General features: G+C 32.7%; 1 long non-coding RNA gene across 1 annotated transcript; it reads left to right on the top strand.

Annotated features, from left to right (window-relative positions):
• The first annotated feature begins 5776 nt into the window (after window positions 1–5776).
• On the top strand, window positions 5777–6813 carry LOC127841116 (uncharacterized). The gene is made up of 2 exons (XR_008030710.1): window positions 5777–5925; window positions 6414–6813. It is a non-coding gene; the product is annotated as an uncharacterized LOC127841116 (long non-coding RNA).
• The last annotated feature ends 7371 nt before the right edge of the window (window positions 6814–14184 follow it).

Raw genomic sequence — 14184 nt, 5'->3', positions numbered from 1 at the left:
TCAAATTTAAATCTATCACCATTTCATGTAAACAATCAGTTGCTATCGTACAGCTTACTTCCGGGTCAAACTTGCGAGTCGCGAAAATTAATCACAAAGCCAAAATACACATATATCTTTCACTTACCTATTTTAAGCATGTGGAAATATCATTTCCGAAACTTCTTCGATTGAAGGCATCCAACAGTACACGATGTCATTTTGATTTACAACGTTTAATAGCCATTGAAAAGAACACTACGAGACAGGTTGCGCTCACAGGGATCGTTAGGTAAAAAATACTCTATTATACTATATACATATATACAAGGGATACAAATGTCAAATTTCCTGCACAACATCATGGTATAAACAATAGAAAAAATATCGCTTCCAAAAGCAATAATTACACACAAAAAAAACTGTATAACAACAGCTCAGACATTTATCTATCAGAAAATAACTATGTTTATAGCAATAAAAGTGTTCATAGTTGTGTTTGAAACGAAAGTTTCATGAAAAACGGTAAACTTTTCGAAATGCGACACAGGTGTGCACACCCACTTTGACACATTTTTTTTCATAATTTAATAAATACAGAGAAGTTGAGCAAATTTTACCTTGTTTTATTATCCATAGACACTTTATTAATCAAAGTAGACACCTTCCATAATTGCATGTAACTGCATATATGTAAAACACCGTAAATATTAAATTTGTTTACATTTCTACTATCTTCAAGGATTTGTATGCAATTTGTCAGATAAAGTTACGGGAACGTGAATGGCTGGATTTATTACTGCAGTGGAATTTCAACCAATCAAATCGCATGTTAGAAATACATGTGAACTATCCAAAATGAAAGTAAAACATTGTCATTGTGAAATTGAAGCAGGTTGATATGAATTTCTAGCAAAATATGCTCACTTAATAGTAATTATGTTTTATTTCACTATGAAAAAAAAAACTATCCAAGGAATATGTACCAGCAAAAGAGCTTTATAACAAAGGAATACGAAAATTACTTCTAGAATTCTCAGTTTTCAGCTGTGCATACCTGTGTCCAAGTAAGGATTTTTGAGCATTTTGAATGAAACTTTCTCTCTTAATTCAATGAAAAGCTTGTACTTTATTGCCAAGTGTATTATTTTCTGAAAGATAAATGTCTTGGCTGTTGTAATACAGTTTAATTGGTGTATTTATTACGTTTGGAAGCAAATTTTTCGCTATTGTTTACACCATGGTTGTGTGCAGGAATTTTCACAGTTGTATCCCTTGTATATATATATGTAGTATAATAGAATATTTTTACTTAACGGTCCCTATGGTTGCGCTACGTGTGAACTGCTCAAACGAAACTGTGTCATTCAAGAGGAATAATTTGAATTAAATGAACGGATTACAAACCACCAATTGTGCCAGTGTTTAAAGGACATATTCATGCTATATTGTGGAAATTTTCAAAGCATGTCATAAATTATGAGCCGAGAAATTGTATAAAAAATACGAAATATCCAGCGCATTTTCGTACAAGATTTTATCATGCGATTTCCCGACATAAACGTCAGCGTACACAAGACTGATTTTCGCTGACGACGTCACATATTATAAATCATATAATATATAATATATTATATAATATATATTATATTATACATTGTATTATATATTATATTATATATTATATTATATATTATATTATATTATATATTATATTATATATTATATTATATATTATATTATATATTATATTATATATTATATTATATATTATATTATATATTATATATATATTATATATTATTATTATATATTATATTATATTATATATTTTATTAGCTCATCTATTTTTTGAAAAAAATTTGCTGTTGTCATCACCTTGGCGTCGGCGTCGGCGTTGGCGTCGGCGTCAGGTTAAGTTTTGCGTTTAGGTCCACTTTTCTCAGAAAGTATCAATGCTATTGCATTCAAACTTGGTACACTTACTAACTATCATGAGGGGACTGGGCAGGAAAAGTTAGATAACTCTGGCGTACATTTTGACAGAATTATGTGCCCTTTTTATACTTAGAAAATTGAAAATTTTGGTTAAGTTTTGCGTTTAGGTCCACTTTTCTCAGAAAGTATCAATGCTATGGCATTCAAACTTGGTACACTTACTTACTATCATAAGGGGACTGGGCAGGCAAAGTTAGATAACTCTGACGTGCATTTTGACAGAATTATGTGCCCTTTTTATACTTAGAAAATTGAAAATTTGGTTAAGTTTTGTGTTTAGGTCCACTTTATTCCTACAGTATCAAAGCTATTGCTTTCATACTTGCAACACTTATTAACTATCATAAGGGGACTGTGCAGGCAACGTTATGTAACTCTGACTGGCATTTTGACAGAATTATGTGTCCTTTTTATACTTAGAAAATTGAAAATTTGGTTAAGTTTTGTGTTTTGGTCCACTTTACCCCTAAAGTATCATAGATATTGCTTTCATACTTGGAACACTCGCAAACTATCATAAGGGTACAGTAAAAGGACAAGTTGCATAACTCTGGTTGTCATTTTTACGGGATTATGGCCCTTTTTTGACTTAGTAACTTTGAATATATGGTTAAATTGTGTAATTCGATCCACTTTACTTCTTAAGTATCAAGGTTATCGCTTTCAAACTTCAAATACTTTCATGCTATCATGAGGTTACTGTACCTGGCAAGTTGAATTTTACCTTGACCTTTGAATGACCTTGACTCTCAAGGTCAAATTATTAAATTTTGCTAAAATTGCCATAACTTCTTTATTTATGATTAGATTTGATTGATACTTTGACAAAACTACTCTTACCTGATATACCACAATAGACTCCACCCAAACCATCCCCTGTGCCCCCCCTCCACCCCCCCTAATTTTTTTTTTGAAGATCATCTCACAAATGACCACCACACCCTCACACTATACCCCCCCACTCCAACCCCATTTTTTTAACGGTTAAAAAACACAAATATTTATTTTTATTATTTTATGTTTGAAATACCGTCCAGCCATCGCACCCAAGAATACCCCCACCACCCCTCCCCCCACCCGAATCCCCCCCTAATTTTTTTTTTTTTTTTTTTAAATCATCTCACAAATTTCCACCACACCCTCACACTTTACCCCCCCCCCCCGCACCCCACCCCCCCCGAATTTTTTTTTTGAAACGTTTAAAAAACACAAATATTTATTTTTATTATTTTATGTTTGAAATACCGTCCAACCATCGCACCCAAAAATCCACCCCCACTCCCCCCCCCCCGAATTTGTTTTTTTCGTTTTTTCCGCCTTTTTTGAAGATAATGTAATAAATTCCACACCCCCACGCTATACACCCCTCTTCACTCCGCCCCTCCCTCCTTTGTGATTGAAAATGAGAGTCCCTTCCCCTTTAACAAGAAAATAGATGAGCGGTCTGCATCCACAAGGCGGTGCTCTTGTTATATATTATATTATATATTATATAACATATTATATTATATATTATATTATATATTATATATTATATTATATATATTATATTTTATTATATATTATATAATATATAATATTATATTATATTATATTATATATTATATTATATATTATATTCTATTAAATATTATATTATATATTAATATATATTATATATATTATAATATATATTATATATTATATTTAATACATTATATATTTCATATATATTATATAATATATTATATATTATATACGTTAAAGGTAGTCGGTGAGATATAATCGTTACACTGTAGTAACTGATGGTGTATGGGATATACACCCTCAGTAATGTCATACCATACTCGAGCTTCGCTCTCGTATGGTATGAAATTACTTAGGGTGTATATCCCATACACCATCAGTTACTAACAGTGTAACTTATAATATCTATTATTGTTTTGATTTAAGAAAAAGCATCTATTGATATCATTTTTGATATACACAATTTAATTTCGATATCAAGAAATCGAATTATTGATATAAAAATGTCTGAAAAATAGGACGGGTCCCCCAAACAAATTGAATTAAAAACTGTCTTCGCTGTGTTTTATTTGCACACTTTTTTCTATCATCCAGACCACACGTCGCCTGTTAATACAGGTTATGTTATACAGGTTATGGCCAATGTAAACGCGAACATGTACGGTAACAGTTAAGTATCTGTCGGTTCTTCTGATATTCCTGTGTTTAAATAAAGCATTATTAACATATACTACCGGTACATAAAGAACAGTAAAGAAAATAAATGTTTAATTTTGTGGAACGGAATTGACGGTTTTACTTTTCTTATTTTTTCATGTTATGGATGCCAATATATCATATTTCTATTCGACAGTCTTAATCTAATATAAGGTAGACAATCATTAAATGATTTGTAAATGTAAAGTGTGTTAAATACTGGGCAGGCTTTATCTTTAAACGGTGTCTCGACGCCGATAACCGCGCTAGTACTTCGATTTGGTGCGTTTCCTTAACGCTTATACTTCAGTCACAAATAGAGACCGATCATCGTCCGATCAGCGGAAGACGTATTTTAACGCTCATTGGGCTGGCGCCCGACCGATGATCGTACGGGCACCAGGTAATTTTGTAGCATCGGGTGGCGTCCGGATTAATCTTAAGTCTCACATTAAATTTTACCCAACATCGGAACCGGGAATGAAGCGAATTGAGATTTTTTAAAAAAGGCCAAACAATCAACTGTCACAGTAGGTTGATCAGCAGGAACTACTGCTACAGACATGCACAGACCAAATAGAAGACTGCGAGTCTGAAAAACTTCTCGACTATCATTTCTTCACAAAAGTACTGAGTCATAGAATGTATACCTTGGCATTGTCGACATAATCTGAAATATCTCTGTCAATTTACATACATATATAAATAGCTTAACCTGAGAAAATCAGTCAGTGAAATGAAATGTCCGACAGGACCGTGTTGACAAGTGACCACTGTTCTCAGGCGACCACGTTTCAGATGTTTTGTCAATGTGTAGTATTGTCCCACCTAGGAGTTTGCACACAATTTCAGGTTAACAAAGGGTCATTGCCGATAAAAAAAGGTATAATAAAATTTATCATTTCTAGTGAATAATACAAATTGATATCTTATCTTTGGTTGCTCAAGCGATGAATTGAACATTGAAAAGGTAGGCGTCACAATATTGATCAGCAATGCCATTAAACTTTTTTTCTGTTGAAGATTAAATCCATATTCTACTTATCTGTCGATCTGAAGACAAACTATTGAAAACAATATTTAGAAAAGAGTGGAATTATATTCTTAATCCGCAAAAGAAATTAACAATACGTATGATATGAGTAATACTTAAAAAGATTCAGAATTCACACTGTAAAACGAAATTATTTATGTTTATGACATGGACGTTATGAGCACGTTGAATATACAATTTAATAGTTAGGTTTGTATTTTTTTTATGTTAACACAAATTGCGCAAATGAAACATTGTTTTTTTTTTATAAATATTTACCACCAATGTAATTATATGTCTTTGTAAATTATCATTTGCCAGTTACCGTATGATACAAATATACTGTATTGGTATATAATTTGCTGCATCATATACATATTAATGTCCTGTTGACGATCCACTGCAAAGGTTAACATGATGGGTGTAATTTAATTACAGTGACTCGGATGTCATTGGTTAGCACTTGAAGCAATCTAGTTTTATGACATGACACTGCGGTGAGTTTTTCTCGGAATTACTGTCAAAACAGGATATATTTTTTATTTCCTATTATGACGTAGTTGGCCAAGATCCTGAAAGAACAGCATATAAAAAGGCTTTTCTGTCGATAATAACGTAAACACTATCTGGAAGAAATTAAGGTTCACTATATTAATATTAAAACATGAATAACGTTTTTGCCGTGAGTGTTGCTTTTTGCTGCTTTGCGATGGGTAAGTAAATTTATGTTTTAATTATTTTATATGTGATGTTTAATGCATTGTTCATGTGCGAACGTTCGCCGAACTTAATAATGTGTCAAAACTTAATTAATACATCGAAAAATTTGTTAAGTCGCAATAAACATATATCAAAGTAATCTTTGTTTTAACACTTAAAAAACTAGCTTGCAAAACTTAAGCAGGTATTTCTTGCATGTATTCCGCATTTTGCAAATGCGGCGTTTGACAAGTCTATTTCACAGTCTTAAACGACAGGATGTACTTTTTAAATATTTTTTTTATTTTGTATATGAACATAAATTAAATGTATCAACTTACAAACCATTAACATTCAAAACAAATAATGATATATACATTTATATTTAAATACACTTTCATTTAAGATGGGTCTTTATCTTACAATTTGTTCTTACAAAATGGAAGGGTTTAATTCCATTATTCATGATGTTCTCAAACTATAGTTTACCTTGTTTATTTAGTTCTATCCTTGCGGATGGTCGTGCGACCACGCAGTACAACAACGGAGTCGCCTATCCATCTACCGTGCAGATCAGACAGGGACTGTAAGCGCATAGTGTGCGACAATTACGGTGAGGTCCCTGAGTGCCACAGAGCCGCTTTGTCCCCCACGGGCGCCGAGTGCCATTGTCATGTACCGGACGAGTGCTTGGTTAACGCGGACTGCGTGCCGGAGTGCGGGCCAAGCGCCACGTGTGACGACAAGGCATGCAATGGGCAATGCATACACAATTAAACGATGTTACCACGAATTCACTCTGCATTATAATTTTATTTGAAGAAAAAACTATCCAACCATATATGTCCGCACATGTTAATGTTATATTTATCAATCCAATAATTAAAATTGCGTACAAATGATACCTTACGTCTTGTATTAATGTTTCATCTGTGTCAAACGGCATCTAAAACGACCGACATGACTGGATCCCCATGGTCTGTACGACCCTCACACCTTTACCCGAAACGTCCTGAAATGATTTCATGTTTAACATGTAATGCGAACGACACTAACGATTGGCCCTCTTCCCTGTAAATACTGTTCTGGCTTACGCTGGTTCTTCACGGAAAATTACCAAAACCTACACGGTTTCCGACAAAAATCTTCATATTTTACCTGAAAATAAATTTTCGGCACAATTTTCCTGCCCGTTTGGTGCCTGCCCGTGTGATCTAAACACGTTTGGTGTCATTTTATAAATCTTTGGTATAGGCCGACAAATAGATGGTGCAAAAGCATGGATTCATTTTTTGATTGATAACAAGGTAAACGTTATCAGATCGCAAGATCCACAGAAAATTGGGTAATTGCAATCCACCAAAAGAATATTGTATACGTTTAATATTTAAACATAATAATTAATGCCTGTTTATAATATCAAATATGCAAACAATACAAAGAATTGAAACAACAAAATAAACTTGCATGGACGATTTTTTTCAAGTCGCGAAAACACATAATATTACAGAAAATGTGTTCCACCCTTTGGCTCTTTAGTTAAATAGTCAATGCAAAACAATCAACGGGATATGATTTGGACGCATTAGCAAGTTGAGCTTTGATGTTTGTGGATATGTCTCAGCTATCACATTTACATATCCATGGTTTAACATTTTAAGCAAAGTCTATCCCTGAGTAATTTGAAAGTTCGCCCTTCCCAAGGCGATGAAGTTAATCCGTAGTACCATTATTTTTTGTGTGTTTCAAAGCATTCAGCCAACGCCAATGTTTCGTTTTCGCCCTCAATTTCGATGTGTAAAAAACCCCTCCATATTTCACATTTTTTAAATAAAGTAAATTAAAGTTTCTCTTTATTTAATTACATGTACAGATACAATAAATATGCAGTTATAGATATGTTATGACAGCATTTTTATAAAATACTTATATATATAGTTATATTATACACTTCATTTTACTTTTTTGATTTGTTCAGGAAATGTAATGGTGCGTTTGTACTTTCACTACCTTGTGCGATTTTAGAATTTGTTTTAAAATAAATACCATCTTATTTGTCATGGTTCTATAAACTTTTTATGGAAATAATATTTTGGAAAAATATAATGAAAAAAATAACTTCATACAAATACGTTTCGCTTAATGCAGATATAATTTAAATCAATCAGTAAGTTAATGGAATAATTGAAGCAAATAGAACAATTGAAGATGTTGTTCAACATAAGAGTCATACACCAAACCAAGCCGACATATGAAACACATGTATGTTAATTATTAACAAAACCACCAGCTAGTGTACAGAAACAAATACCATGAAAGTCTCTATAACGCTTAAAAGCAACGCAAATTTCCTATATTATTTCGTAAAATAAAGTTAAAACCTAAACAATGTTCCTTATAGCAATAGCCACAATTTCCTCGCTAGATGTGGTATGATTACATAGATTTTTGTAGATACAAAATGCTCTTTTTTATTGATTTGTGACACAATTAATTCCATTTAAATTCCCCGCGAATATATCTATTCATACGACACACGAACACCATATAAGTGTTTAAATGTCGTATGAATAGATATCGTTGCGGGAAATTAAAATGGAAAAACAGCGAGCGTTTTGTATCTACAAACATTTATTACCAGACGACATCTGGCGTTGACATTTCGTAAATTGCCATAAAGAACACTGCTATTTAATTGGTTAAGTTTATTTTGCGAAATATTGTACACAATGTTCGTTTATTTTGAGTAGTAATGTTACATTTTTTGAGTAGTAAGGTAACTTTAATGGTCTTGGAATTTAACTGAAAATAAAGTGCATGAAAAAATATGACAAAGTACATACTTGCTTTTAAAGTCACTATAACGCTCAAAATCAACGAAAATTTCGTTAAGTATTTCGTAAAATAAAGTTAAAGTAACATTACTATTCAAAATCAACGACAATTTCGTACAATTGTTTGTAAAATAAACTTAACCAATTAAAACTCAGTGTTCCTTATGGCAATTGTCGAAATTTCAACGCCAGATATGGTCTGATAAAATAGATGTTTGTAGATACAAAATGCTCGTTTTTATTATTGTTTTTCATATATATTCATACGACACATGAACACTTACACGGTCTTCGTGTGTCGTATGAATAGATATATTCGTGGGAATTAATTGTGGCCACAAATAAATAAAAACGAGCATCTTGTATCTACAAAAATCTATGTAATCATACCACATCTAGCGTTGAAATTTTGGCTATTGCTATAAGGAACACTGATTGTTAAGGTGTTAACTTTATTTTACGAAATACTTAACGAAATTTTCGTTGATTTTGAGCGTGATAGTGACTTTAACACCTTAATAATCAGTGTTCCTTATAGCAATATATTAAAAAAATAAATGCAGACAACTCATCTATTATCCATGTTTTTTTACGGTTGTCTATCATAGGCCCTCAGTACTATCCCTAGCACATATAGAGCGCGAAGCGCGACACGTATTATTGATTGTAACAATTAGTTGCGATAAAGGAAGCAGCCGCTTATTAAGGAGGAGCTGTGTCCCAGCAAACAGTTTCTCTAGAGTCAAGCACTCCTCGGAGTTTTTTTTTTAATAACCACATATAGAGCGCGAAGCGCGACACGTATTACTATCCAGGTGGTATGGACCCTTTAGCATTATCCGATCATTACGTCCATAGTTATCTTCCTTAGAAGTTGAATTTTTTTTAAATTGTTGTTCGAAGTCCAGCAACCCGTTTCCCTAGAGTGTAGCATTCCTCATTCCACATAAAGAGCGCGAAGCGCGACACGTAAAACTATCCAGGTGGTATTATTGATTGTAACAATGAGTTGCGATAAAGGAAGCAGCCGCTTATCAAGGAGGAGCTGTGTCCCAGCAACCAGTTTCTCTAGAGTCAAGCACTCCACATATAGAGCGCGAAGCGCGACACGTATTACTATCCAGGTGGTATGGGCCCTTTAGCATTATCCGACCATTACGTCCATAGTTATCTTCCTTAGAATTTGAGAAATTTTGAAATCGTTGTTCGAAGTCCAAAATTTTCATCCGATTGTTCCCAAACTTGTACAGGTTTTTTTATCAATGAAGACCCAACAAAAACTCTATTTGAGCAATATCTGACTATAAGTCCAGAATTATGTCTCTTTGAATTAAAAAATAAAAGTGAAAAACTGCTTGGTTAGGTGATTATGTCAACATTTTTCATCAGATTATTTCCAAACTTACAGTGTCTTCATATCAATGAGCATTTTTACCTCATTTAAAATGAAAAACACCGGGACAATATGTCCAGATTGTTTTTCTATTAAATTTGAAAAAATAAACATTTTCCACTTGTTTAAAAGATTTCACAACTGTCGTCTGAATCTTTCCAAACTTGTTAAGTGTTTTTATATCAGTATTACTCGAACCCTATTAAAAAATGTTGAATAACGGAGTAATACATATATTATGATCTTTTACTGAATTTCAAAGTATTGTGAAATGCAGCTTCTTTATGCAATTTACAGTTTTCATTCAACTTTTTTCAAACTTTTACAGTGTTTTCATATCAATGAGTACCCAACCCCTATCGTAAATGAGCAACGTAAGAATAAGTTTAGAATCATCTCCCCTTTAAGCTGAGAAAAATATAAAAATTACGCTTACAAGATGAAGCAGATTTATTAAAACCTACTCAGTTCTGTTCCATTAATGAAAATTGCACACGGATGCCAGTTAATAAAAGGAAACCAATATAAATAAAATAAACTATGAAATATTTGGGGGTTACAACACAAAATCATAAATAATGGTTATTTTGGGGTTATAACACAACATCATAAATAATGGTTATTTGGGAGTTATAACACAAAAGTATAGATAATGGTTATACCAGTATCTTTTTCTATTTTGTTTAAAATAATCGGCCAATATATTAATATTTACAGTAGAAAAAAATCGTTCCATGTAACTTCATTGAGTGCCTTTTACACTGAAATTCCCGACGCCCTTTGATGCTTTGCACTTATCTTGTTTAATTAATTACAATTATTGATCTATGACATTGGTATCTGCCTAATATAACGATGTATTTTGATATTTTTGTATCACGTCGAAAGTCCATTATTGTGGTTAAGTCCGTTCATTTGGAATAAACTATCAAATTATCATATAAATTTAGACACAACGCGCAGCAAAAACAGCGCAAAACATTTTACACATATAAAGAGCAAGTGCGCACTAAGTCTTTACTAAAAAGTCAAATGTAAAAGATCAGATATATTTCGGCTAAAATGCACCGTTGTAGCGATTGTATAGTTGCACCAATTCTTCTAAAATGGGAATTTTTCAAACAGATATGATACACAGAAAAAGTAGCTACTGTCGTTATTTTATATAGTTCGTCACGATACGTTAGTAACCTGTTATTCTCTATTTCGAGGTATAACAGCAACACATAAGAAATGAAGAGAAATGAGAGGGTTCCACGTGTAATTAATGTTTTAACAAAAACCCAGCTTTTTGATACACTTTGTTAGAAATAATATTTCTGAATTAAATAAGACTGATCACATTAAAGATGCATTTGAGGACACGCAAACGGGGCTTTTAAACGTGATAGGAATATTGGCGACATACTAGTAAAAGCAAAGGCGAATTATGTGATGAAATCGGTACAAACGGTACAACAGTGCAAATAAAACGTGTCATTCATGCAGAGGAATCGAATGTATACTAAGAGTGACCTGTTTAAACCGAAAGTCGATATTAGGCAGTAACATGATGGTACAGTTTAATTGACAACACAGACATACATGTAGACACAAAAAGCTTTATTAACTTCTATAAACGGAACAAGTAAATGTCCAACACGTGATTATGATATAGCTTTCACTTATCAAATCGATGTAGGACATTTGCAAAAGTTCAGTTGCTACATGATACAGTACCCTTTTGATCGTCCATTCACAATGCACCACAAAATTAAAACAGGCCTCCATGAGTGTCTGATAACTTTTAAGCGATGGGCGGTCCTGCTGGCAGAATCCGCGTTTGATACCGCTTGTCTTTTTTTTAACTCTCGTGCGCACGAAGAGCTATAATACAGAAGAGAACAGAAGTTTATTTCGAGTTAAGCATATTTATAGCTCATCGTTATAAACATAAAAATGCAATACCAGCATGCGTTTCAATAAATACAAAACATACATCCTTTCGAAGAAATATCAATTTAAAAAGGAATGAAATACAGCATGTTTTAGTGAGGATGTCACATAGAGGAGGTTAATACATAATGTAAAAATGTAGTTTAATAATTGCAAAATGTATAACATTATTGTAAGCTTATTGTCTTTGTGAAAAATATATAATTTATCCTATATATATATAAGACATTTTCTCGCATTTCAAAGCCTTTTAAACAAAAAAATGGCTTATTTTCTTAACATTCTTTTATTTGAACTATTAAGTAGTTCGATAAACTTAAACATATTTGGGCGAAATATATAATACTTTGTAATTAATGTCATCCTAACATCTGCATAGTAAGGACATGTAAGAACAAAGTGATATTCATTCTCGATATCATTAAGGTTGCATAAAACACATTTACGTTGATCTCTTACAATGGTCTGATGTCTACCCGTTTCAATAAATAATTTGTGAGACAACGAACGTAATTTAGCAATAATGTTCCTTTGTGTTTTATTTTCAACAATATCAAGATAAGCCGATCTTTCGAATACTGGTTTCAATTCCTTATATAAAATCATTGAACTAGATGATGTGACACTTATATTCCAGTTAGTGATATACTGGTCTCGTAATCTGTTTTTAAGTAACGGGATAAATTTATTAGAGTTCACAAATTCGGGATATAGCCATACATCGTTAAAACCGGTTTGATTAAGTATGCCCCGTACTTTTGATGACCAATTGTTTGTGTTATGTTTGCGTTCAATGTCTAATCTCTGTGATTGAACAATTTTGTTTAGAATACATTTACCCTGCTTTACATTATATAATTTCATTTTTTTAACGATTCTAGCATATCTGTCTACATAGAAGGTATTGTTGTATGTAGTTTTGTTTTCAATTCGTCGCGTAAATGACAAAGCTTAAAAGTTGTTCAAGGCGTTCCAGTTCGCTCTTTGTAGATCAACAGATAACCAACAATATACTTTTTAAATGGAAACCTTCTACTCTGAAAATGCAAGACCTATAACTCCTATATGTAATATATGATGGCCATCTACAAAGCTTGTGCTATTACTGCTCTTGGAGCATTTCGCTCCTTCCTAGATTTCACTTGTTTCCTTCATACGCATACAATACAAACTGAAAAAATCTTCTCCTTTAGAACTTCATTGCTAATAGGTTTTTTACATGGCATTTCAAACAATGTGATTGTCCTTTACCAAGTTTGTTCAAATCATGCCCCTTGAGTAACAATTTGCCCCTTGCTGGTCGTTGCTTGTGTATATATAGATAAAATTCATATTTGACACAGTATTTATGAAACTTGATAAGACTTTTGTTTGTATGATATCTTCGCTTACAATTAACATAGTTTTTGTCCGTTAAACACATGACTGCCAATTGGAGGGGCAGTTTTCCTTTTATGATAATAAAAAAACATGTTAACAGTATGTGATTCAAATTGTTTGCCTAAGTTTAATAAACCTTGCTCAGAACATATGTCTCACTGATATATCGGCCGAGCTCGAGAATGTTACGGTTGTCTCACTGATATATCGGCCGAGCTCGAGAATGTTACGGTCCGTTGATACAAATGGCTTCCATCGGAAAGCTAACAGTTATCTTAAATAGCTAGACTGAAAACTTATAAACACTCTGGAAGTCACCTTTTTGGGCAGTGTCAATTTAATTTGCTCAGATAAATTGTCTAAGTATATATTGTTCGAGTTTGAAAATAGTTACTTTTCATGACAAAATGGAAGCGTCGTTGCAGTTATGATTACATGGCTAACCCGCTGAAATGATTTGTTCTAAAGTTATCTTTGTCGAGTTTAAAAAGCTTCTGGTCTTTTGAAAAGCAGAGCGCAATTGTGGGGGCAGTTTTCGTAAAATGGATCTCTTACATGAAAATTTGTGAAAACTGACATGATGTTATATTTTCAAATCATCACAAAACTTTTGAAGAGCATTTGTTAAAAAGATCTCTCGAATGTCAGCTATTTATGTGGCTTTGTTTAAACCATTTATTTAAACACTCTTTAAGTCACATGTTTAAAGATCTTGAAACTTGCTCAAAACG

Source organism: Dreissena polymorpha, chromosome 8 (assembly GCF_020536995.1).
Source record: "Dreissena polymorpha isolate Duluth1 chromosome 8, UMN_Dpol_1.0, whole genome shotgun sequence".
In the NCBI taxonomy this organism is placed as follows: domain Eukaryota; kingdom Metazoa; phylum Mollusca; class Bivalvia; order Myida; family Dreissenidae; genus Dreissena; species Dreissena polymorpha.
This window is presented reverse-complemented; position numbering and strand designations above follow the sequence as displayed.